Below are 23,469 nucleotides of genomic sequence, written 5' to 3'. Positions count from 1 at the left end.
ACTGCTAGAGAGTGAGCGACACGCTGACTGCGAGAGAGTGAGCGACACGCTGACTGCGAGAGAGGGAGTTTCACGCTGACTGCGAGAGAGGGAGTGTCATGCTGACTGCGAGAGAGGGAGTGTCACGCTGACTGCGAGAGGGGGATCGACACGCTGACTGCGAGAGCAAGAACGACTGTCTGACTGCGAGAGAGGGAGCCACAGGCTGACTGCAAGAGAGTAAGCAACAGGCTGACTGCGAGAGAGGGAGCGATACGCTGACAGCGAGGGAGAGAGTGAGCGACACGCTGACTGCGAGAGAGTGAGCGACACGCTGACAGCGAGGGAGAGAGTGAGTGACACGCTGACTGCGAGAGAGGGCGCGACACGCTGACTGCGAGAGAGGGCGCGACACACTGACTGCGAGAGAGGGAGCGACACGCTGGCTGCGAGAGAGGACGCGACACGCTGACTGCGAGAGAGGACGCGACACGCTGACTGCGAGAGAGGGAGCGACACGCTGACTGCGAGAGAGGGCGCGACACGCTGACTGCGAGCGAGGGAGCGACATGCTGACTGCGAGAGAGGGAGCGACAGGCTGACTGCGAGAGAGAGAGCGACACGCTGTCTGCGAGAGGGGGAGCGACACGCTGACTGCGAGAGAGTGAGCGACAGGCTGACTGCGAGAGAGGGAGCGACACGCTGACTGCAAGAGAGGGAGCGACACGCTGTCTGCGAGAGAGAGAGCGACACGCTGACAGCGAGAGAGGGAGCGACACGCTGACTGCGAGAGAGGGAGTGACACGCTGACTGTTAGAGAGAGAGAGCGATATGCTGACTGCGAGACTGAGAGCGACACCCTGACCGCAAGAGAGAGCGAGAGTCTGATAGCGAGACACCCGCTCACAGCGAGAGAGGGAGCGACATGCTGACTGCACGAGAAGTAGCGACACGCTAACTGCGAGAGAGAGCGACGGCTGACTGCGAGAGAGAGAGCGACAGGCTAACTGCGAGAGAGAGAGAGAGCGACAGGCTGACTGGGAGAGGGAGATCGACATGCTGTCTGCGAGAGAGAGAGCGACATGCTGTCTGAGGAGAGGGAGCGACACACTGACTGCGAGAGCGAACGACACGCTCACGGCGAGAGAGAGAGAGAAACAGTCTGACTGCGAGAGAAGAGGGAGCGACAGGCTGACTGCGAGAGAGGGAGCAACACGCTGATGTCGAGAGAGGGAGAGACACGCTGACTGCGAGACTGAGAGCGACACGCTGACTGCGAGAGAGGGAGCGACACGCTGACTGCAAGAGCGAGAGGGACAGGCTGTCTGCGAGAGCGAGAGATTGACACGCTGTCTGCGAGAGAGAAAGAGCGACACGCTGTCTGCGAGAGAGAAAGAGCGACAGGCTGTCTGCAAGAGGGGGAGCGACACGCTGACTGCTGGAGAGGGAGCGACACGCTGACTGTGAGAGAGGGAGCGACACGCTGACTGTGAGAGAGGGAGCGACACGCTGACTGCGAGAGAGGGAGCGACACGCTGACTGCGAGAGAGGGAGCGACACGCTGACTGCGAGAGAGGGAGCGACACGCTGACTGCGAGAGAGGGAACAACATGAATTCTGCGAGAGGGTGTGACACGCTGACGCTAGAGACGGTGTGACCCACTGACTACGAGAGAGAGACAGCGAAACGCTGATTGTGAGAGAGCGAATGACACGCTGACGGAGACTGAGAGACTGACACGCTGACGGTGAGAGAGAGAGCAACAGGCTCACAGCAAGAGTGATTGACACGTTGACTGTGAGAGAGAGAGAGAGAGAGCGACACTGACAGCGAGAGAGGATCGACACGCTGACAGCGAGAGAGACAGTGACACACTGACTGCGAGAGAGGGAGAGACAGGCTGACTGCGAGCGAGACTGACACGCTGACTGCGAGAGAGAGCAACACGATGACTGCGAGCGAGAGAGCGACACGCTGTCTGCGAGAGAGAGAGCGACACGCTGTCTGCGAGAGAGAGAGCGACAGGCTGACTGCGAGAGAGGCAGCATCATGCTGTCAGCGAGAGAGGGAGCCACACGGAGACTGCGAGAGAGGGAGAGACACGCTGACTGCGAGAGAGAGCGATAGTCTGACTGCGAGAGTGGGAGCGACAGGCTAACTGTGAGAGATGGAGCGACACGCTGTCTGTGAGAGAGATCGACACACTGACTGCAAGAGAGATCGACACGCTGACTGCGAGAGAGAGCGACAGGCAGACTGCGAGCAAGGGACCGACACTCTGACTGCGAGCGAGAGAGAGCGACATGCTGACTGCGAGAGAGAGCGACACGCTGACTGCGAGAGCGAGAGCGACACGCTGACTGCGAGAACGAGAGCGACACGCTGACTGCGAGAACGAGAGCGACACGCTGACTGCGACAGAGAGGGAGCGACAGGCTGACTGCGAGAGAGAGCGAGCGACACGCTGACTGCAGGAGGGAGCGACACGCTGACTGCAAGAGAGAGCGACACGCTGACTGCGAGAGAGAGCGACACGCTGGCTGCGAGAGAGAGCGACACGCTGACTGCAAGAGCGAGAGCAACACGCTGACTGCGAGAACGAGAGCGACACGCGGACTGCGAGAGAGATTGACACGCTGACTGCGAGAGCGAGCGACACTCTCACAGCGAGAGAGAGAGAGCGACAGGCTGACTGCGAGAGAGAGAGGGAGCGACAGCCTGACTGCGAGAGAGGGAGCGACAGCCTGACTGCGAGAGAGGGAGCGACACGCTGACTTCGAGAGAGGGAGCGACACGCTGACTTCGAGAGAGGAAGCGACACGCTGACTGCGAGAGATGGAGCGACATGCTGACTGCGAGGGAGGGCGTGACACACTGACTGCGAGAGAGGGCACGACACGCTGACTGCGAGAGAGAGAGTGTCACGCTGACTGCGAGAGAGGGAGTGTCACGCTGACTGCGAGAGAGGGAGTGTCACGCTGACTGCGAGAGAGGGAGCGACACGCTGACTGCGAGAAAGAGAGTGACAGGCTGACTGCTAGAGAGTGAGCGACACGCTGACTGCGAGAGAGTGAGCGACACGCTGACTGCGAGAGAGGGAGTTTCACGCTGACTGCGAGAGAGGGAGTGTCATGCTGACTGCGAGAGAGGGAGTGTCACGCTGACTGCGAGAGGGGGATCGACATGCTGACTGCGAGAGAGGGAGCGACACGCTGGCTGCGAGAGAGAGCGACACGCTGACTGCCAGAGCGAGAGCAACACGCTGACTGCGAGAACGAGAGCGACACGCTGACTGCGAGAGAGAGCGACATGCTGACTTCGAGAGAGTGCGACATGCTGACTTCGAGAGAGTGCGACAGGCTGACTGCGAGAGAGAGCGACACGCTGACAGCGAGAGAGAGCGACACGCTGACTGCGAGAGCGAGAGCGACACTCTGACTGCAAGAGCGAGAGCAACACGCTGACTGCGAGAACGAGAGCGACACGCTGACTGCGAGAACGAGAGCGACACGCTGACTGCGAGAACGAGAGCGACACGCTGACTGCGAGAACGAGAACGACACGCTGATTGCGAGAACGAGAGCGACACGCTGACTGCGACAGAGAGGGAGCGACAGGCTGACTGCGAGAGAGAGCGAGCAACACGCTGACTGCAGGAGGGAGCGACACGCTGACTGCAGGAGGGAGCGACACGCTGACTTCGGGAGAGAGCGACATGCTGACTGTGGGAGAGAGCGACACGCTGATTGCGAGAGAGATCGACACGCTGACTGCGAGAGAGAGCCATACGCTGACTTCGAGAGAGAGTGCGATAGGCTGACTGCGAGAGAGAGCCATACGCTGACTTCGAGAGAGAGTGCGATAGGCTGACTGCGAGAGAGAGCCATACGCTGACTTCGTGAGAGAGAGCGACACGCTGACTGCGAGAGAGAAAGTGACACACTGACTGCGAGAGAGAGAAAGCGACACGCTGACTGCGAGAGAGAGCGACACGCTGACTGCGAGGGAGCGAACAACAGGCAGACTGCGAGAGAGCGAGGGACACGCTGACTGCGAGAGAGAGAGAGCGACACGCTGACTGCGAGAGAGAGAAAGCGACACGCTGACTGCGAGAGAGAGCGACACGCTGACTGCGAGGGAGCGAACAACAGGCGGACTGCGAGAGAGCGAGGGACACGCTGACTGCGAGAGAGAGCGATAGTCTGACTGTGAGAGTGGGAGCGACAGGCTAACTGTGAGAGTGGGAGCGACACGCTGTCTGTGAGAGTGGGAGCGACACAGATCGACACGCCTCTGCGAGAGAGAGCGACAGGCTGACTGCGAGCAAGGGACCGACACTCTGACTGCGAGCGAGAGAGAGCAACACGCTGACTGCGAGAGCGAGAGCGACACGCTGACTACGAGAACGAGAGCGACACGCTGACTGCGAGAACGAGAGCGACACGCTGACTGCGACAGAGAGTGAGCGACAGGCTGACTGCGAGAGAGAGCGATCGACACGCTGACTGCGAGAGCGACATGCTGACTTCGGGAGGGAGCGACACGCTGACTGTGGGAGAGAGCGACACGCTGACTGTGGGAGAGAGCGACACGCTGATTGCGAGAGAGATCGACACGCTGACTGCGAGACAGTGCGACAGGCTGATTGCGAGAGAGAGCCATACGCTGACTTCGAGAGAGAGTGCGACAGGCTGACTGCGAGAGAGAGCGACACGCTGACTGTGTGAGAGAAAGTGACACACTGACTGTGAGAGAGAGAGAAGGAGCGACACGCTGACTGCGACAGAGAGTGAGCGACAGGCTGACTGCGAGAGAGAGCGATCGACACGCTGACTGCGAGAGAGAAAGTGACACACTGACTGTGAGAGAGAGAGAGAGCGACACGCTGACTGCGTGAGAGAAAGTGACACACTGACTGTGAGAGAGAGAGAGAGCGACATGCTGACTGCGAGAGAGAGCGACACACTGACTGCCATGGAGAGAGAGTTAGAGCGACACGCTGCCTGCGAGAGAGAGAGAGAGCGACACGCTGACTGCGGGAGAGAGCGACACGCGGACTGCGAGAGAGGGAGCGACACGCTGACTGCGAGAGCGAGAGCGACACGCTGACTGCGGGAGAGAGAGACACGCTGACTGTGAGTGAGCGAACAACAGGCGGACTGCGAGAGAGCGAGGGACACGCTGACTGCGAGAGAGAGCGACACACTGACTGCCAGAGAGAGACAGTTAGAGCGACACGCTGACTGCGAGAGAGAGCGACACGCTGACTGCGGGAGAGAGCGTCAGGCTGACTGCGGGAGAGAGCGACACACTGACTGCGAGACAGTGCGACAGGCTGACTGCGAGAGTGAGCCATACGCTGACTTCGAGAGAGAGTGCGACAGGCTGACTGCGAGAGTGAGCCATACGCTGACTTCGAGAGAGAGTGCGACGGGCTGACTGCGAGAGAGAGAGCGACACGCTGACTGCGAGAGAGAGCGACACGCTGACTGCGAGAGAGAGCGACACGCTGACTGCGAGAGAGAGCGACACGCTGACTGCGTGAGAGAAAGTGCCACACTGTCTGTGAGAGAGATAGAGTGACATGCTGACTGCGAGAGAGAGAGTGCGACACGCTGACTGCGAGAGGGAGAGAGCGACACGCTGACTGCGAGAGAGAGCGACACGCTGACTGCGAGAGAGAGCGACAGGCTGACTTCGAGAGAGAGTGCGACAGGCTGTCTGCGAGAGAGAGAGCGACACGCTGACTGCGTGAGAGAAAGTGCCACACTGTCTGTGAGAGAGATAGAGTGACACGCTGACTGCGAGAGAGAGAGAGTGCGACACGCTGACTGCGAGAGGGAGAGAGCGACACGCTGACTGCGAGAGAGAGCGACACGCTGACTGCGAGAGCGAGAGCGACACGCTGACTGCGAGAACGAGAGCGACACGCTGACTGCGAGAACGAGAGCGACACGCTGACTGCGACAGAGAGGGAGCGACAGGCTGACTGCGAGAGAGCGAGCGACACGCTGACTGCAGGAGGGAGCGACACGCTGACTGCAGGAGGGAGCGACACGCTGACTTCGGGAGAGAGCGACACGCTGACTTCGGGAGAGAGCGACACGCTGACTGTGGGAGAGAGCGACACGCTGATTGCGAGACAGTGCGACAGGCTGACTGCGAGAGTGAGCCATACGCTGACTTCGAGAGAGAGTGCGACACGCTGATTGCGAGAGAGATCGACACGCTGACTGCGAGAGAGAGCCATACGCTGACTTCGAGAGAGAGTGCGATAGGCTGACTGCGAGAGAGAGCCATACGCTGACTTCGAGAGAGAGTGCGATAGGCTGACTGCGAGAGAGAGCCATACGCTGACTTCGTGAGAGAGAGCGACACGCTGACTGCGAGAGAGAAAGTGACACACTGACTGCGAGAGAGAGAAAGCGACACGCTGACTGCGAGAGAGAGCGACACGCTGACTGCGAGGGAGCGAACAACAGGCAGACTGCGAGAGAGCGAGGGACACGCTGACTGCGAGAGAGAGAGAGCGACACGCTGACTGCGAGAGAGAGAAAGCGACACGCTGACTGCGAGAGAGAGCGACACGCTGACTGCGAGGGAGCGAACAACAGGCGGACTGCGAGAGAGCGAGGGACACGCTGACTGCGAGAGAGAGCGATAGTCTGACTGTGAGAGTGGGAGCGACAGGCTAACTGTGAGAGTGGGAGCGACACGCTGTCTGTGAGAGTGGGAGCGACACAGATCGACACGCCTCTGCGAGAGAGAGCGACAGGCTGACTGCGAGCAAGGGACCGACACTCTGACTGCGAGCGAGAGAGAGCAACACGCTGACTGCGAGAGCGAGAGCGACACGCTGACTGCGAGAACGAGAGCGACACGCTGACTGCGAGAACGAGAGCGACACGCTGACTGCGACAGAGAGTGAGCGACAGGCTGACTGCGAGAGAGAGCGATCGACACGCTGACTGCGAGAGCGACATGCTGACTTCGGGAGGGAGCGACACGCTGACTGTGGGAGAGAGCGACACGCTGACTGTGGGAGAGAGCGACACGCTGATTGCGAGAGAGATCGACACGCTGACTGCGAGACAGTGCGACAGGCTGATTGCGAGAGAGAGCCATACGCTGACTTCGAGAGAGAGTGCGACAGGCTGACTGCGAGAGAGAGCGACACGCTGACTGTGTGAGAGAAAGTGACACACTGACTGTGAGAGAGAGAGAAGGAGCGACACGCTGACTGCGACAGAGAGTGAGCGACAGGCTGACTGCGAGAGAGAGCGATCGACACGCTGACTGCGAGAGAGAAAGTGACACACTGACTGTGAGAGAGAGAGAGAGCGACACGCTGACTGCGTGAGAGAAAGTGACACACTGACTGTGAGAGAGAGAGAGAGCGACATGCTGACTGCGAGAGAGAGCGACACACTGACTGCCATGGAGAGAGAGTTAGAGCGACACGCTGCCTGCGAGAGAGAGAGAGAGCGACACGCTGACTGCGGGAGAGAGCGACACGCGGACTGCGAGAGAGGGAGCGACACGCTGACTGCGAGAGCGAGAGCGACACGCTGACTGCGGGAGAGAGAGACACGCTGACTGTGAGTGAGCGAACAACAGGCGGACTGCGAGAGAGCGAGGGACACGCTGACTGCGAGAGAGAGCGACACACTGACTGCCAGAGAGAGACAGTTAGAGCGACACGCTGACTGCGAGAGAGAGCGACACGCTGACTGCGGGAGAGAGCGTCAGGCTGACTGCGGGAGAGAGCGACACGCTGACTGTGGGAGAGAGCGACACGCTGATTGCGAGAGAGATCGACACACTGACTGCGAGACAGTGCGACAGGCTGACTGCGAGAGTGAGCCATACGCTGACTTCGAGAGAGAGTGCGACAGGCTGACTGCGAGAGTGAGCCATACGCTGACTTCGAGAGAGAGTGCGACGGGCTGACTGCGAGAGAGAGAGCGACACGCTGACTGCGAGAGAGAGCGACACGCTGACTGCGAGAGAGAGCGACACGCTGACTGCGAGAGTGAGCCATACGCTGACTTCGAGAGAGAGTGCGATAGGCTGACTGCGAGAGAGAGCCATACGCTGACTTCGAGAGAGAGTGCGATAGGCTGACTGCGAGAGAGAGCCATACGCTGACTTCGAGAGAGAGTGCGATAGGCTGACTGCGAGAGAGAGCCATACGCTGACTTCGTGAGAGAGAGCGACACGCTGACTGCGAGAGAGAAAGTGACACACTGACTGTGAGAGAGAGAGAGTGACACGCTGACTGCGAGAGAGAGAAAGTGACACGCTGACTGCGAGAGAGAGCGACACGCTGACTGCGAGGGAGCGAACAACAGGCAGACTGCGAGAGAGCGAGGGACACGCTGACTGCGAGAGAGAGAGAGCGACACGCTGACTGCGAGAGAGAGAAAGCGACACGCTGACTGCGAGAGAGAGAAAGCGACACACTGACTGCGAGAGAGAGCGACACGCTGACTGCGAGGGAGCGAACAACATGCGGACTGCGAGAGAGCGAGGGACACGCTGACTGCGAGAGAGAGCGATAGTCTGACTGTGAGAGTGGGAGCGACAGGCTAACTGTGAGAGTGGGAGCGACACGCTGTCTGTGAGAGTGGGAGCGACACAGATCGACACGCCTCTGCGAGAGAGAGCGACAGGCTGACTGCGAGCAAGGGACCGACACTCTGACTGCGAGCGAGAGAGAGCAACACGCTGACTGCGAGAGCGAGAGCGACACGCTGACTGCGAGAACGAGAGCGACACGCTGACTGCGAGAACGAGAGCGACACGCTGACTGCGACAGAGAGTGAGCGACAGGCTGACTGCGAGAGAGAGCGATCGACACGCTGACTGCGAGAGCGACATGCTGACTTCGGGAGGGAGCGACACGCTGACTGTGGGAGAGAGCGACACGCTGACTGTGGGAGAGAGCGACACGCTGATTGCGAGAGAGATCGACACGCTGACTGCGAGACAGTGCGACAGGCTGATTGCGAGAGAGAGCCATACGCTGACTTCGAGAGAGAGTGCGACAGGCTGACTGCGAGAGAGAGCGACACGCTGACTGTGTGAGAGAAAGTGACACACTGACTGTGAGAGAGAGAGAAGGAGCGACACGCTGACTGCGACAGAGAGTGAGCGACAGGCTGACTGCGAGAGAGAGCGATCGACACGCTGACTGCGAGAGAGAAAGTGACACACTGACTGTGAGAGAGAGAGAGAGCGACACGCTGACTGCGTGAGAGAAAGTGACACACTGACTGTGAGAGAGAGAGAAAGCGACATGCTGACTGCGAGAGAGAGCGACACACTGACTGCCATGGAGAGAGAGTTAGAGCGACACGCTGCCTGCGAGAGAGAGAGAGAGCGAAACGCTGACTGCGGGAGAGAGCGACACGCTGACTGCGAGAGAGGGAGCGACACGCTGACTGCGAGAGCGAGAGCGACACGCTGACTGCGGGAGAGAGAGACACGCTGACTGTGAGTGAGCGAACAACAGGCGGACTGCGAGAGAGCGAGGGACACGCTGACTGCGAGAGAGAGCGACACACTGACTGCCAGAGAGAGACAGTTAGAGCGACACGCTGACTGCGAGAGAGAGCGACACGCTGACTGCGGGAGAGAGCGTCAGGCTGACTGCGGGAGAGAGCGACACGCTGACTGCGGGAGAGAGCGACACGCTGATTGCGAGAGAGATCGACACACTGACTGCGAGACAGTGCGACAGGCTGACTGCGAGAGTGAGCCATACGCTGACTTCGAGAGAGAGTGCGACAGGCTGACTGCGAGAGTGAGCCATACGCTGACTTCGAGAGAGAGTGCGACAGGCTGACTGCGAGAGAGAGCGACACGCTGACTGCGAGAGAGAGCGACACGCTGACTGCGAGAGAGAGCGACACGCTGACTGCGAGAGAGAGCGACACGCTGACTGCGAGAGAGAGCGACACGCTGACTGCGAGACAGAGCGACACGCTGACTGCGTGAGAGAAAGTGCCACACTGTCTGTGAGAGAGATAGAGTGACATGCTGACTGCGAGAGAGAGAGTGCGACACGCTGACTGCGAGAGGGAGAGAGCGACACGCTGACTGCGAGAGAGAGCGACACGCTGACTGCGAGAGTGAGCCATACGCTGACTTCGAGAGAGAGTGCGACAGGCTGACTGCAAGAGAGATCGACACGCCTCTGCGAGAGAGAGCGACACGCTGACTGCGAGAGAGAGAGCGACACGCTGACTGCGACAGAGAGTGAGCGACAGGCTGTCTGCGAGAGAGAGAGCGACACGCTGACTGCGTGAGAGAAAGTGCCACACTGTCTGTGAGAGAGATAGAGTGACACGCTGACTGCGAGAGAGAGAGTGCGACACGCTGACTGCGAGAGGGAGAGAGCGACACGCTGACTGCGAGAGAGAGCGACACGCTGACTGCGAGAGCGAGAGCGACACGCTGACTGCGAGAACGAGAGCGACACGCTGACTGCGACAGAGAGGGAGCGACAGGCTGACTGCGAGAGAGCGAGCGACACGCTGACTGCAGGAGGGAGCAACACGCTGACTGCAGGAGGGAGCGACACGCTGACTTCGGGAGAGAGCGACACGCTGACTTCGGGAGAGAGCGACACGCTGACTGTGGGAGAGAGCGACACGCTGACTGCGAGACAGTGCGACAGGCTGACTGCGAGAGTGAGCCATACGCTGACTTCGAGAGAGAGTGCGACACGCTGATTGCGAGAGAGATCGACACGCTGACTGCGAGAGTGAGCCATACGCTGACTTCGAGAGAGAGTGCGATAGGCTGACTGCGAGAGTGAGCCATACGCTGACTTCGAGAGAGAGTGCGACAGGCTGACTGCGAGAGAGTGAGAGCGACACGCTGACTGCAAGAGAGATCGACACGCCTCTGCGAGAGAGAGCAACACGCTGACTGCGAGAGAGAGCGACACGCTGACTGCAAGAGCGAGAGCGACACGCTGACTGCGACAGAGAGTGAGCGACAGGCTGACTGCGAGAGAGAGCGATCGACACACTGACTGCGAGAGCGACACGCTGACTTCGGGAGGGAGCGACACGCTGACAGCGAGAGAGAGCGACACGCTGACAGCGAGAGAGAGAGCGACACGCTGACAGCGAGAGAGAGAGCGACACGCTGACAGCGAGAGAGAGAGCGACACGCTGACTGCGACAGAGAGAGCGACACGCTGACTGCGACAGAGAGAGCGACACGCTGACTGCGACAGAGAGTGAGCGACAGGCTGACTGCGAGAGAGAGCGATCGACACGCTGACTGCGAGAGCGACATGCTGACTTCGGGAGGGAGCGACACACTGACTGTGGGAGAGAGCGACACGCTGACAGCGAGAGAGAGGGTGACACGCTGACAGCGAGTGAGAGAGCGACACGCTGACTGCGTGAGAGAACGTGACACACTGACTGTGAGAGAGAGAGAGAGTGACACGCTGACTGCGTGAGAGAACGTGACACACTGACTGTGAGAGAGAGAGAGAGTGACACGCTGACTGCGAGAGAGAGAGTGCGACACTCTGACTGCAGGAGGGAGCGACACGCTGACTTCGGGAGAGAGCGACACGCTGACTTCGGGAGAGAGCGACACGCTGACTGTGGGAGAGAGCGACACGCTGATTGCGAGAGAGATCGACACGCTGACTGTGAGACAGTGCGACAGGCTGACTGCGAGAGTGAGCCATACGCTGACTTCGAGAGAGAGTGCGATAGGCTGACTGCGAGAGAGAGCCATACACTGACTTCGAGAGAGAGTGCGACAGGCTGACTGCGAGAGAGAGCCATACACTGACTTCGAGCGAGAGAGCGACACACTGACCTCCAGAGAGAGACAGTTAGAGCGACACGCTGACTGCGAGAGAGAGCGACACTCTGACTGCAGGAGGGAGCGACACGCTGACTTCGGGAGAGAGCGACACGCTGACTTCGGGAGAGAGCGACACGCTGACTGTGGGAGAGAGCGACACGCTGATTGCGAGAGAGATCGACACGCTGACTGTGAGACAGTGCGACAGGCTGACTGCGAGAGTGAGCCATACGCTGACTTCGAGAGAGAGTGCGATAGGCTGACTGCGAGAGAGAGCCATACACTGACTTCGAGAGAGAGTGCGACAGGCTGACTGCGAGAGAGAGCCATACACTGACTTCGAGCGAGAGAGCGACACACTGACTGCCAGAGAGAGACAGTTAGAGCGACACGCTGACTGCGAGAGAGAGCGACACGCTGACTGCGGGAGAGAGCGACACGCTGACTGCGGGAGAGAGCGTCAGGCTGACTGCGGGAGAGAGCGACACGCTGACTGTGGGAGAGAGCGACACGCTGATTGCGAGAGAGATTGACACACTGACTGCGAGACAGTGCGACAGGCTGACTGCGAGAGTGAGCCATACGCTGACTTCGAGAGAGAGTGCGACAGGCTGACTGCGAGAGTGAGCCATACGCTGACTTCGAGAGAGAGTGCGACAGGCTGACTGCGAGAGAGAGAGCGACACGCTGACTGCGAGAGAGAGCGACACGCTGACTGCGAGAGAGAGCGACACGCTGACTGCGAGAGAGAGCGACACGCTGACTGCGTGAGAGAAAGTGCCACACTGTCTGTGAGAGAGATAGAGTGACATGCTGACTGCGAGAGAGAGAGTGCGACACGCTGACTGCGAGAGGGAGAGAGCGACACGCTGACTGCGAGAGAGAGCGACACGCTGACTGCGAGACAGTGCGACAGGCTGACTGCGAGAGTGAGCCATACGCTGACTTCGAGAGAGAGTGCGACAGGCTGTCTGCGAGAGAGAGAGCGACACGCTGACTGCGTGAGAGAAAGTGCCACACTGTCTGTGAGAGAGATAGAGTGACACGCTGACTGCGAGAGAGAGAGTGCGACACGCTGACTGCGAGAGGGAGAGAGCGACACGCTGACTGCGAGAGAGAGCGACATGCTGACTGCGAGAGCGAGAGCGACACGCTGACTGCGAGAACGAGAGCGACACGCTGACTGCGAGAACGAGAGCGACACGCTGACTGCGAGAACGAGAGCGACACGCTGACTGCGACAGAGAGGGAGCGACAGGCTGACTGCGAGAGAGCGAGCGACACGCTGACTGCAGGAGGGAGCGACACGCTGACTGCAGGAGGGAGCGACACGCTGACTTCGGGAGAGCGCGACACGCTGACTTCGGGAGAGAGCGACACGCTGACTGTGGGAGAGAGCGACACGCTGATTGCGAGACAGTGCGACAGGCTGACTGCGAGAGTGAGCCATACGCTGACTTCGAGAGAGAGTGCGACACGCTGATTGCGAGAGAGATCGACACGCTGACTGCGAGAGTGAGCCATACGCTGACTTCGAGAGAGTGTGCGATAGGCTGACTGCGAGAGTGAGCCATACGCTGACTTCGAGAGAGAGTGCGACAGGCTGACTGCGAGAGAGTGAGAGCGACACGCTGACTGCAAGAGAGATCGACACGCCTCTGCGAGAGTGAGCAACACGCTGACTGCGAGAGAGAGCGACACGCTGACTGCAAGAGCGAGAGCGACACGCTGACTGCGACAGAGAGTGAGCGACACGCTGACTGCGGGAGAGAGCGACACGCTGACTGCGGGAGAGAGCGTCAGGCTGACTGCGGGAGAGAGCGACACGCTGACTGTGGGAGAGAGCGACACGCTGATTGCGAGAGAGATTGACACACTGACTGCGAGACAGTGCGACAGGCTGACTGCGAGAGTGAGCCATACGCTGACTTCGAGAGAGAGTGCGACAGGCTGACTGCGAGAGTGAGCCATACGCTGACTTCGAGAGAGAGTGCGACAGGCTGACTGCGAGAGAGAGAGCGACACGCTGACTGCGAGAGAGAGCGACACGCTGACTGCGAGAGAGAGCGACACGCTGACTGCGAGAGAGAGCGACACGCTGACTGCGAGAGAGAGCGACACGCTGACTGCGTGAGAGAAAGTGCCACACTGTCTGTGAGAGAGATAGAGTGACATGCTGACTGCGAGAGAGAGAGTGCGACACGCTGACTGCGAGAGGGAGAGAGCGACACGCTGACTGCGAGAGAGAGCGACACGCTGACTGCGAGACAGTGCGACAGGCTGACTGCGAGAGTGAGCCATACGCTGACTTCGAGAGAGAGTGCGACAGGCTGTCTGCGAGAGAGAGAGCGACACGCTGACTGCGTGAGAGAAAGTGCCACACTGTCTGTGAGAGAGATAGAGTGACACGCTGACTGCGAGAGAGAGAGTGCGACACGCTGACTGCGAGAGGGAGAGAGCGACACGCTGACTGCGAGAGAGAGCGACATGCTGACTGCGAGAGCGAGAGCGACACGCTGACTGCGAGAACGAGAGCGACACGCTGACTGCGAGAACGAGAGCGACACGCTGACTGCGAGAACGAGAGCGACACGCTGACTGCGACAGAGAGGGAGCGACAGGCTGACTGCGAGAGAGCGAGCGACACGCTGACTGCAGGAGGGAGCGACACGCTGACTGCAGGAGGGAGCGACACGCTGACTTCGGGAGAGCGCGACACGCTGACTTCGGGAGAGAGCGACACGCTGACTGTGGGAGAGAGCGACACGCTGATTGCGAGACAGTGCGACAGGCTGACTGCGAGAGTGAGCCATACGCTGACTTCGAGAGAGAGTGCGACACGCTGATTGCGAGAGAGATCGACACGCTGACTGCGAGAGTGAGCCATACGCTGACTTCGAGAGAGTGTGCGATAGGCTGACTGCGAGAGTGAGCCATACGCTGACTTCGAGAGAGAGTGCGACAGGCTGACTGCGAGAGAGTGAGAGCGACACGCTGACTGCAAGAGAGATCGACACGCCTCTGCGAGAGTGAGCAACACGCTGACTGCGAGAGAGAGCGACACGCTGACTGCAAGAGCGAGAGCGACACGCTGACTGCGACAGAGAGTGAGCGACAGGCTGACTGCGAGAGAGAGCGATCGACACGCTGACTGCGAGAGCGACACGCTGACTTCGGGAGGGAGCGACACGCTGACAGCGAGAGAGAGCGACACGCTGACAGCGAGAGAGAGAGCGACACGCTGACAGCGAGAGAGAGAGCGACACGCTGACAGCGAGAGAGAGAGCGACACGCTGACTGCGACAGAGAGAGCGACACGCTGACTGCGAGAACGAGAGCGACACGCTGACTGCGAGAACGAGAGCGACACGCTGACTGCGAGAGAGAACGACACGCTGACTGCGAGAGAGAGAGCGACACGCTGACTGCGAGAGAGAGAGCGACACGCTGACTGCGTGAGAGAAAGTGCCACACTGTCTGTGAGAGAGATAGAGTGACACGCTGACTGCGAGAGGGAGAGAGCGACACGCTGACTGCGAGAGAGAACGACACGCTGACTGCGAGAGAGAGAGCGACACGCTGACTGCGAGAGGGAGAGCGACACGCTGACTGCGTGAGAGAAAGTGCCACACTGTCTGTGAGAGAGATAGAGTGACACGCTGACTGCGAGAGAGAGAGTGCGACACGCTGACTGCGAGAGGGAGAGAGCGACACGCTGACTGCGACAGAGAGGGAGCGACAGGCTGACTGCGAGAGAGAGCGAGCGACACGCTGACTGCAGGAGGGAGCGACACGCTGACTGCAGGAGGGAGCGACACGCTGACTTCGGGAGAGAGCGACACGCTGACTTCGGGAGAGAGCGACACGCTGACTGTGGGAGAGAGCGACACGCTGATTGCGAGAGAGATCGACACGCTGACTGTGAGACAGTGCGACAGGCTGACTGCGAGAGTGAGCCATACGCTGACTTCGAGAGAGAGTGCGATAGGCTGACTGCGAGAGAGAGCCATACACTGACTTCGAGAGAGAGTGCGACAGGCTGACTGCGAGAGAGAGCCATATGCTGACTTCGAGAGAGAGAGCGACACGCTGACTGCGAGAGAGTGAGAGCGACACGCTGACTGCGAGAGAGAGCGACACGCTGACTGCGTGAGAGAAAGTGACACACTGACTGTGAGAGAGAGAGAGAGCGACACGCTGACTGCGAGAACGAGAGCGACACGCTGACTGCGAGACCGAGAGCGACACGCTGACTGCGACAGAGAGTGAGCGACAGGCTGACTGCGAGAGAGAGCGACATGCTGACTTCGGGAGGGAGCGACACGCTGACTGTGGGAGAGAGCGACACGCTGACTGTGGGAGAGAGCGACACGCTGATTGCGAGAGAGATCGACACGCTGACTGCGAGACAGTGCGACAGGCTGACTGCGAGAGAGAGCCATACGCTGACTTCGAGAGAGAGAGCGACACGCTGACTGCGTGAGAGAAAGTGACACACTGACTGTGAGAGAGAGAGAAGGAGCGACACGCTGACTGCGACAGAGAGTGAGCGACAGGCTGACTGCGAGAGAGAGCGATCGACACGCTGACTGCGAGAGCGACATGCTGACTTCGGGAGGGAGCGACACGCTGACTGTGGGAGAGAGCGACACGCTGACTTCGAGAGAGAGTGCGACACGCTGATTGCGAGAGAGATCGACACGCTGACTTCGAGAGAGAGTGCGACAGGCTGACTGCGAGAGAGAGCGACATGCTGACTGCGTGAGAGAAAGTGACACACTGACTGTGAGAGAGAGAGAGAGCGACATGCTGACTGCGAGAGAGAGCGACACGCTGACTGCGAGAGAGTGAGAGTGACACGCTGACTGCGAGAGCGGGAGCGACACGCTGACTGCGAGAGCGGGAGCGACACGCTGACTGCGAGAGCGGGAGCGACACGCTGACTGCGAGAGCGAGAGCGACACGCTGACTGCGGGAGAGAGCGACACGCTGACTGTGAGTGAGCGAACAACAGGCGGACTGCGAGAGAGCGAGGGACACGCTGACAGCAAGAGAGAGCGACACGCTGACTGCGAGAGAGAGCGACACGCTGACTGCGAGAGAGAGCGACACGCTGACTGCGGGAGAGAGCGACACGCTGACTGCGGGAGAGAGCGACATGCTGACTGTGGGAGAGAGCGACACGCTGATTGCGAGAGAGATCGACACGCTGACTGTGGGAGAGAGCGACACGCTGATTGCGAGAGAAATCGACACGCTGACTGCGAGACAGTGCGACAGGCTGACTGCGAGAGTGAGCCATACGCTGACTTCGAGAGAGAGTGCGACAGGCTGACTGCGAGAGAGAGAGCGACACGCTGACTGTGTGAGAGAAAGTGCCACACTGTCTGTGAGAGAGATAGAGTGACACGCTGACTGCGAGAGGGAGAGAGCGACACGCTGACTGCGAGAGCGAGAGCGACACTCTGACTGCCAGAGAGAGAGCGACATGCTGACTTCGAGAGAGTGCGACATGCTGACTTCGAGAGAGTGCGACAGGCTGACTGCGAGAGAGAGCGACACGCTGACTGCGAGAGAGAGCGACAGGTGGACTGCGAGAGAGCGAGCGACACGCTGACTGCGAGAGAGGGAGCGACACGCTGACTGCGAGAGAGAGAGAGAGACACGCTGACTGCAAGAGAGATCGACACGCTGACTGCGAGAGAGAGCGAGCGACACGCTGACTGCAGGAGGGAGCGACACGCTGACTGCAGGAGGGAGCGACACGCTGACTGCAAGAGAGAGCGACACGCTGACTGCGAGAGAGAGCGACACGCTGACTGCAAGAGAGAGCGACACGCTGACTGCGAGAGAGAGCGACACGCTGACTGCGAGAGAGAGCGACACGCTGACTGCAAGAGCGAGAGCAACACGCTGACTGCGAGAACGAGAGCGACACGCTGACTTCGAGAGAGTGCGACAGGCTGACTGCGAGAGAGCGCGACACGCTGACTGCGAGAGAGAGCGACACGCTGACTGCGAGAGCGAGAGCGACACTCTGACTGCAAGAGCGAGAGCAACACGCTGACTGCGAGAACGAGAGCGACACGCTGACTTCGAGAGAGTGCGACAGGCTGACTGCGAGAGAGCGCGACACGCTGACTGCGAGAGAGAGCGACACGCTGACTGCGAGAGCGAGAGCGACACTCTGACTGCAAGAGCGAGAGCGACACGCTGACTGCGAGAACGAGAGCGACACGCTGACTGCGAGAACGAGAGCGACACGCTGACTGCGAGAACGAGAGCGACACGCTGACTGCGAGAACGAGAGCGACACGCTGACTGCAGGAGGGAGCGACACGCTGACTGCAGGAGGGAGCGACACGCTGACTTCGGGAGAGAGCGACACCCTGACTTCGGGAGAGAGCGACACGCTGACTGTGGGAGAGAGCGACACGCTGATTGCGAGACAGTGCGACAGGCTGACTGCGAGAGTGAGCCATACGCTGACTTCGAGAGAGAGTGCGATAGGCTGACTGCGAGAGTGAGCCATACGCTGACTTCGAGAGAGAGTGCGACAGGCTGACTGCGAGAGAGTGAGAGCGACACGCTGACTGCAAGAGAGATCGACACGCCTCTGCGAGAGAGAGCAACACGCTGACTGCGAGAGAGAGCGACACGCTGACTGCGAGAGCGAGAGCGACACGCTGACTGCGACAGAGAGTGAGCGACAGGCTGACTGCGAGAGAGAGCGATCGACACGCTGACTGCGAGAACGACACGCTGACTTCGGGAGGGAGCGACACACTGACTGTGGGAGAGAGCGACACGCTGACAGCGAGAGAGAGAGCGACACGCTGACAGCGAGAGAGAGAGCGACACGCTGACAGCGAGTGAGAGAGCGACACGCTGACTGCTTGAGAGAACGTGACACACTGACTGTGAGAGAGAGAGAGAGTGACACGCTGACTGCGAGAGAGAGAGTGCGACACTCTGACTGCGAGAGGGAGAGAGCGACACTCTGACTGCGAGAGGGAGAGAGCGACACTCTGACTGCGAGAGGGAGAGAGCGACACGCTGACTGCGAGAGAGGGAGCGACACGCTGACTGCGAGAGAGCGAGCGACACGCTGACTGCGAGAGAGGGAGCGACACGCTGACTGCGAGAACGAGAGCGACACGCTGACTGCGACAGAGAGTGAGCGACAGGCTGACTGTGAGAGAGAGCAATCGACACGCTGACTGCGAGAGCGACACGCTGACTTCGGGAGGGAGCGACACGCTGACTGCGAGAGAGAGCGACAGGCTGACTGCGAGAGAGAGCGACAGGCTGACTGCGAGAGAGAGCGACAGACTGACTGCGAGAGAGAGTGACAGGCGGACTGCGAGCGAGAGAGAGTGACACGCTGACTGCGAGAGAGGGAGCGACACGCTGACTGCGAGAGCGAGAGTGACACGCTGACTGCGGGAGAGAGCGACACACTGACTGCCAGAGAGAGAGAGAGCGACATGCTGATTGCGAGAGAGATCGACACGCGGACTGCGAGAACGAGAGCGACACGCTGACTTCGAGAGAGTGCGACAGGCTGACTGCGAGAGAGTGCGACAGGCTGACTGCGAGAGAGTGCGACAGGCTGACTGCGAGAGAGAGCGACACGCTGACTGTGAGAGAGTGAGAGCGACACACTGACTGTGAGAGAGATAGAGTGACACGCTGACTGCGAGAGAGAGCGACACGCTGACTGCAAGAGAGAGCGACACGCTGACTGCGAGAACGAGAGCGACACGCTGACTTCGAGAGAGTGCGACAGGCTGACTGCGAGAGAGAGCGACACGCTGACTGCGAGAGAGAGCGACACGCTGACTGCGAGAGCGAGAGCGACACTCTGACTGCAAGAGCGAGAGCAACACGCTGACTGCGAGAACGAGAGCGACACGCTGACTGCGAGAACGAGAGCGACACGCTGACTGCGAGAACGAGAGCGACACGCTGACTGCGACAGAGAGGGAGCGACAGGCTGACTGCGAGAGAGAGCGAGCGACACGCTGACTGCAGGAGGGAGCGACACGCTGACTGCAGGAGGGAGCGACACGCTGACTTCGGGAGAGAGCGACACGCTGACTTCGGGAGAGAGCGACACGCTGACTGTGGGAGAGAGCGACACGCTGATTGCGAGACAGTGCGACAGGCTGACTGCGAGAGTGAGCCATACGCTGACTTCGAGAGAGAGTGCGATAGGCTGACTGCGAGAGTGAGCCATACGCTGACTTCGAGAGAGAGTGCGACAGGCTGACTGCGAGAGAGTGAGAGCGACACGCTGACTGCAAGAGAGATCGACACGCCTCTGCGAGAGTGAGCAACACGCTGACTGCGAGAGAGAGCGACACGCTGACTGCGAGAGCGAGAGCGACACGCTGACTGCGACAGAGAGTGAGCGACAGGCTGACTGCGAGAGAGAGCGATCGACACGCTGACTGCGAGAGCGACACGCTGACTTCGGGAGGGAGCGACACACTGTGGGAGAGAGCGACACGCTGACAGCGAGAGAGAGAGCGACACGCTGACTTCGAGAGAGTGCGACAGGCTGACTACGAGAGAGAGCGACACGCTGACTGCGAGAGAGAGCGACACGCTGACTGCGAGAGCGAGAGCGACACTCTGACTGCAAGAGCGAGAGCAACACGCTGACTGCGAGCACGAGAGCGACACGCTGACTGCGAGAACGAGAGCGACACGCTGACTGCGAGAACGAGAGCGACACGCTGACTGCGACAGAGAGGGAGCGACAGGCTGACTGCGAGAGAGAGCGAGCGACACGCTGACTGCAGGAGGGAGCGACACGCTGACTGCAGGAGGGAGCGACACGCTGACTTCGGGAGAGAGCGACACGCTGACTTCGGGAGAGAGCGACACGCTGACTGTGGGAGAGAGCGACACGCTGATTGCGAGACAGTGCGACAGGCTGACTGCGAGAGTGAGCCATACGCTGACTTCGAGAGAGAGTGCGATAGGCTGACTGCGAGAGTGAGCCATACGCTGACTTCGAGAGAGAGTGCGACAGGCTGACTGCGAGAGAGTGAGAGCGACACGCTGACTGCAAGAGAGATCGACACGCCTCTGCGAGAGAGAGCAACACGCTGACTGCGAGAGAGAGCGACACGCTGACAGCGAGAGAGAGAGCGACACGCTGACAGCGAGAGAGAGAGCGACACGCTGACAGCGAGTGAGAGAGCGACACGCTGACTGCGTGAGAGAACGTGACACACTGTGAGAGAGAGAGAGAGTGACACGCTGACTGCGAGAGAGAGAGTGCGACACTCTGACTGCGAGAGGGAGAGAGCGACACTCTGACTGCGAGAGGGAGAGAGCGACACGCTGACTGCGAGAGAGAACGACACGCTGACTGCGAGAGAGGGAGCGACACGCTGACTGCGAGAGAGCGAGCGACACGCTGACTGCGAGAGAGGGAGCGACACGCTGACTGCGAGAACGAGAGCGACACGCTGACTGCGACAGAGAGTGAGCGACAGGCTGACTGTGAGAGAGAGCAATCGACACGCTGACTGCGAGAGCGACACGCTGACTTCGGGAGGGAGCGACACGCTGACTGTGGGAGAGAGCGACACGCTGACTGTGGGAGAGAGCGACACGCTGATTGCGAGAGAGATCGACACACTGACTGCGAGACAGTGCGACAGGCTGACTGCGAGAGAGAGCCATACGCTGACTTCGAGAGAGAGAGCGACAGGCTGACTGCGAGAGAGAGCCATACGCTGGCTTCGAGAGAGAGTGCGACAGGCTGACTGCAGGAGAGCGCGACATGCTGACTGCGGGAGAGAGTGACAGGCTGACTGCGAGAGAGAGCGACAGGCGGACTGCGAGCGAGAGAGAGTGACACGCTGACTGCGAGAGAGGGAGCGACATGCTGACTGCGAGAGCGAGAGCAACACGCTGACTGCGGGAGAGAGCGACACGCTGACTGCGAGTGAGCGAACAACAGGCGGACTGCGAGAGAGCGAGGGACACGCTGACTGCGAGAGAAGGAGCGACACGCTGACTGCGAGAGAGGGAGCGACATGAATACTGCGAGAGGGTGTGACACGCTGACGCTAGAGACGGTGTGACCCACTGACTACAAGAGAGAGACAGCGAAACGCTGATTGTGAGAGAGCGAATGACACGCTGACAGAGACTGAGAGACCGACACGCTGACGGTGAGAGAGAGAGCAACAGGCTCACAGCAAGAGTGATTGACACGTTGACTGTGTGAGAGAGAGAGAGAGAGAGAGAGCGACACTGACAGCGAGAGAGGATCGACATGCTGACAGCGAGAGAGACAGTGACACACTGACTGCGAGAGAGGGAGAGACAGGCTGACTGCGAGCGAGACTGACACGCTGACTGCGAGAGAGAGCGACACGATGACTGCGAGCGAGAGAGCGACACGCTGTCTGCGAGAGAGAGAGAGAGCGACACGCTGTCTGCGAGAGAGAGAGAGCGACAGACTGACTGCGAGAGAGAGAGCGACAGGCTGACTGCGAGAGAGAGCGACAGGCTGACTGCGAGAGAGAGCGACAGGCTGACTGCGAGAGAGAGCGACAGGCTGACTGCGAGAGAGAGCGACAGACTGACTGCGAGAGAGAGTGACAGGCGGACTGCGAGCGAGAGAGAGTGACATGCTGACTGCGAGAGAGGGAGCGACACGCTGACTGCGAGAGCGAGAGTGACACGCTGACTGCGGGAGAGAGCGACACACTGACTGCCAGAGAGAGAGAGAGCGACAGGCTGACTTCGGGAGAGAGCGATATGCTGATTGCGAGAGAGATCGACACGCGGACTGCGAGAGAGTGCGACAGGCTAACTGCGAGAGAGTGCGACAGGCTGACTGCGAGAGAGAGCGACAGGCTGACTGTGAGAGAGTGAGAGCGACACACTGACTGTGAGAGAGATAGAGTGACACGCTGACTGCGAGAGAGAGCGACACGCTGACTGCAAGAGAGAGCGACACGCTGACTGCGAGAGAGAGCGCGACACGCTGACTGCGAGAGAGAGAGCGACACGCTGACTGCGAGAGAGAGAGCGACACGCTGACTGCGAGAGAGAGAGCGACACACTGACTGTGAGAGAGATAGAGTGACACGCTGACTGCGAGAGAGAGAGAGAGCGACACGCTGACTGCGAGAACGAGAGCGACACGCTGACTGCGAGAGAGATCGACACACTGACTGCGAGACAGTGCGACAGGCTGACTGCGAGAGAGAGCCATACGCTGACTTCGAGAGAGAGAGTGACACGCTGACTGCGGGAGAGAGCGACATGCTGACTGCGGGAGAGAGTGACAGGCTGACTGCGAGAGAGAGCGACAGGCGGACTGCGAGCGAGAGAGAGTGACACGCTGACTGCGAGAGAGGGAGCGACACGCTGACTGCGAGAGAGGGAGCGACACGCTGACTGCGAGTGAGCGAACAACAGGCGGACTGCGAGAGAGAGCGATCGACACGCTGACTGCGAGAGCGACACGCTGACTGTGGGAGAGAGCGACACGCTGACAGCGAGAGAGAGAGCGACAGGCTGACTGCGAGAGAGAGCGACAGGCTGACTGCGAGAGAGAGCGACAGGCTGACTGCGAGAGAGAGCGACAGACTGACTGCGAGAGAGAGTGACAGGCGGAC

At 60.1% G+C, this 23,469-nt stretch overlaps 1 protein-coding gene across 2 annotated transcripts in view; it reads left to right on the top strand.

The window, feature by feature from the left end:
- Positions 1 to 23,469, top strand: part of LOC125448502 (ETS domain-containing transcription factor ERF-like) — a 257,359-nt gene that overhangs the window by 91,409 nt on the left and 142,481 nt on the right. The window lies entirely within an intron of this gene.

This window comes from Stegostoma tigrinum, chromosome 41 (genome assembly GCF_030684315.1).
Source record: "Stegostoma tigrinum isolate sSteTig4 chromosome 41, sSteTig4.hap1, whole genome shotgun sequence".
Lineage (NCBI taxonomy): Eukaryota > Metazoa > Chordata > Chondrichthyes > Orectolobiformes > Stegostomatidae > Stegostoma > Stegostoma tigrinum.
The sequence above is the reverse complement of the archived record's forward strand: the minus strand, read 5'-3'. Positions and strand labels throughout refer to the sequence as shown.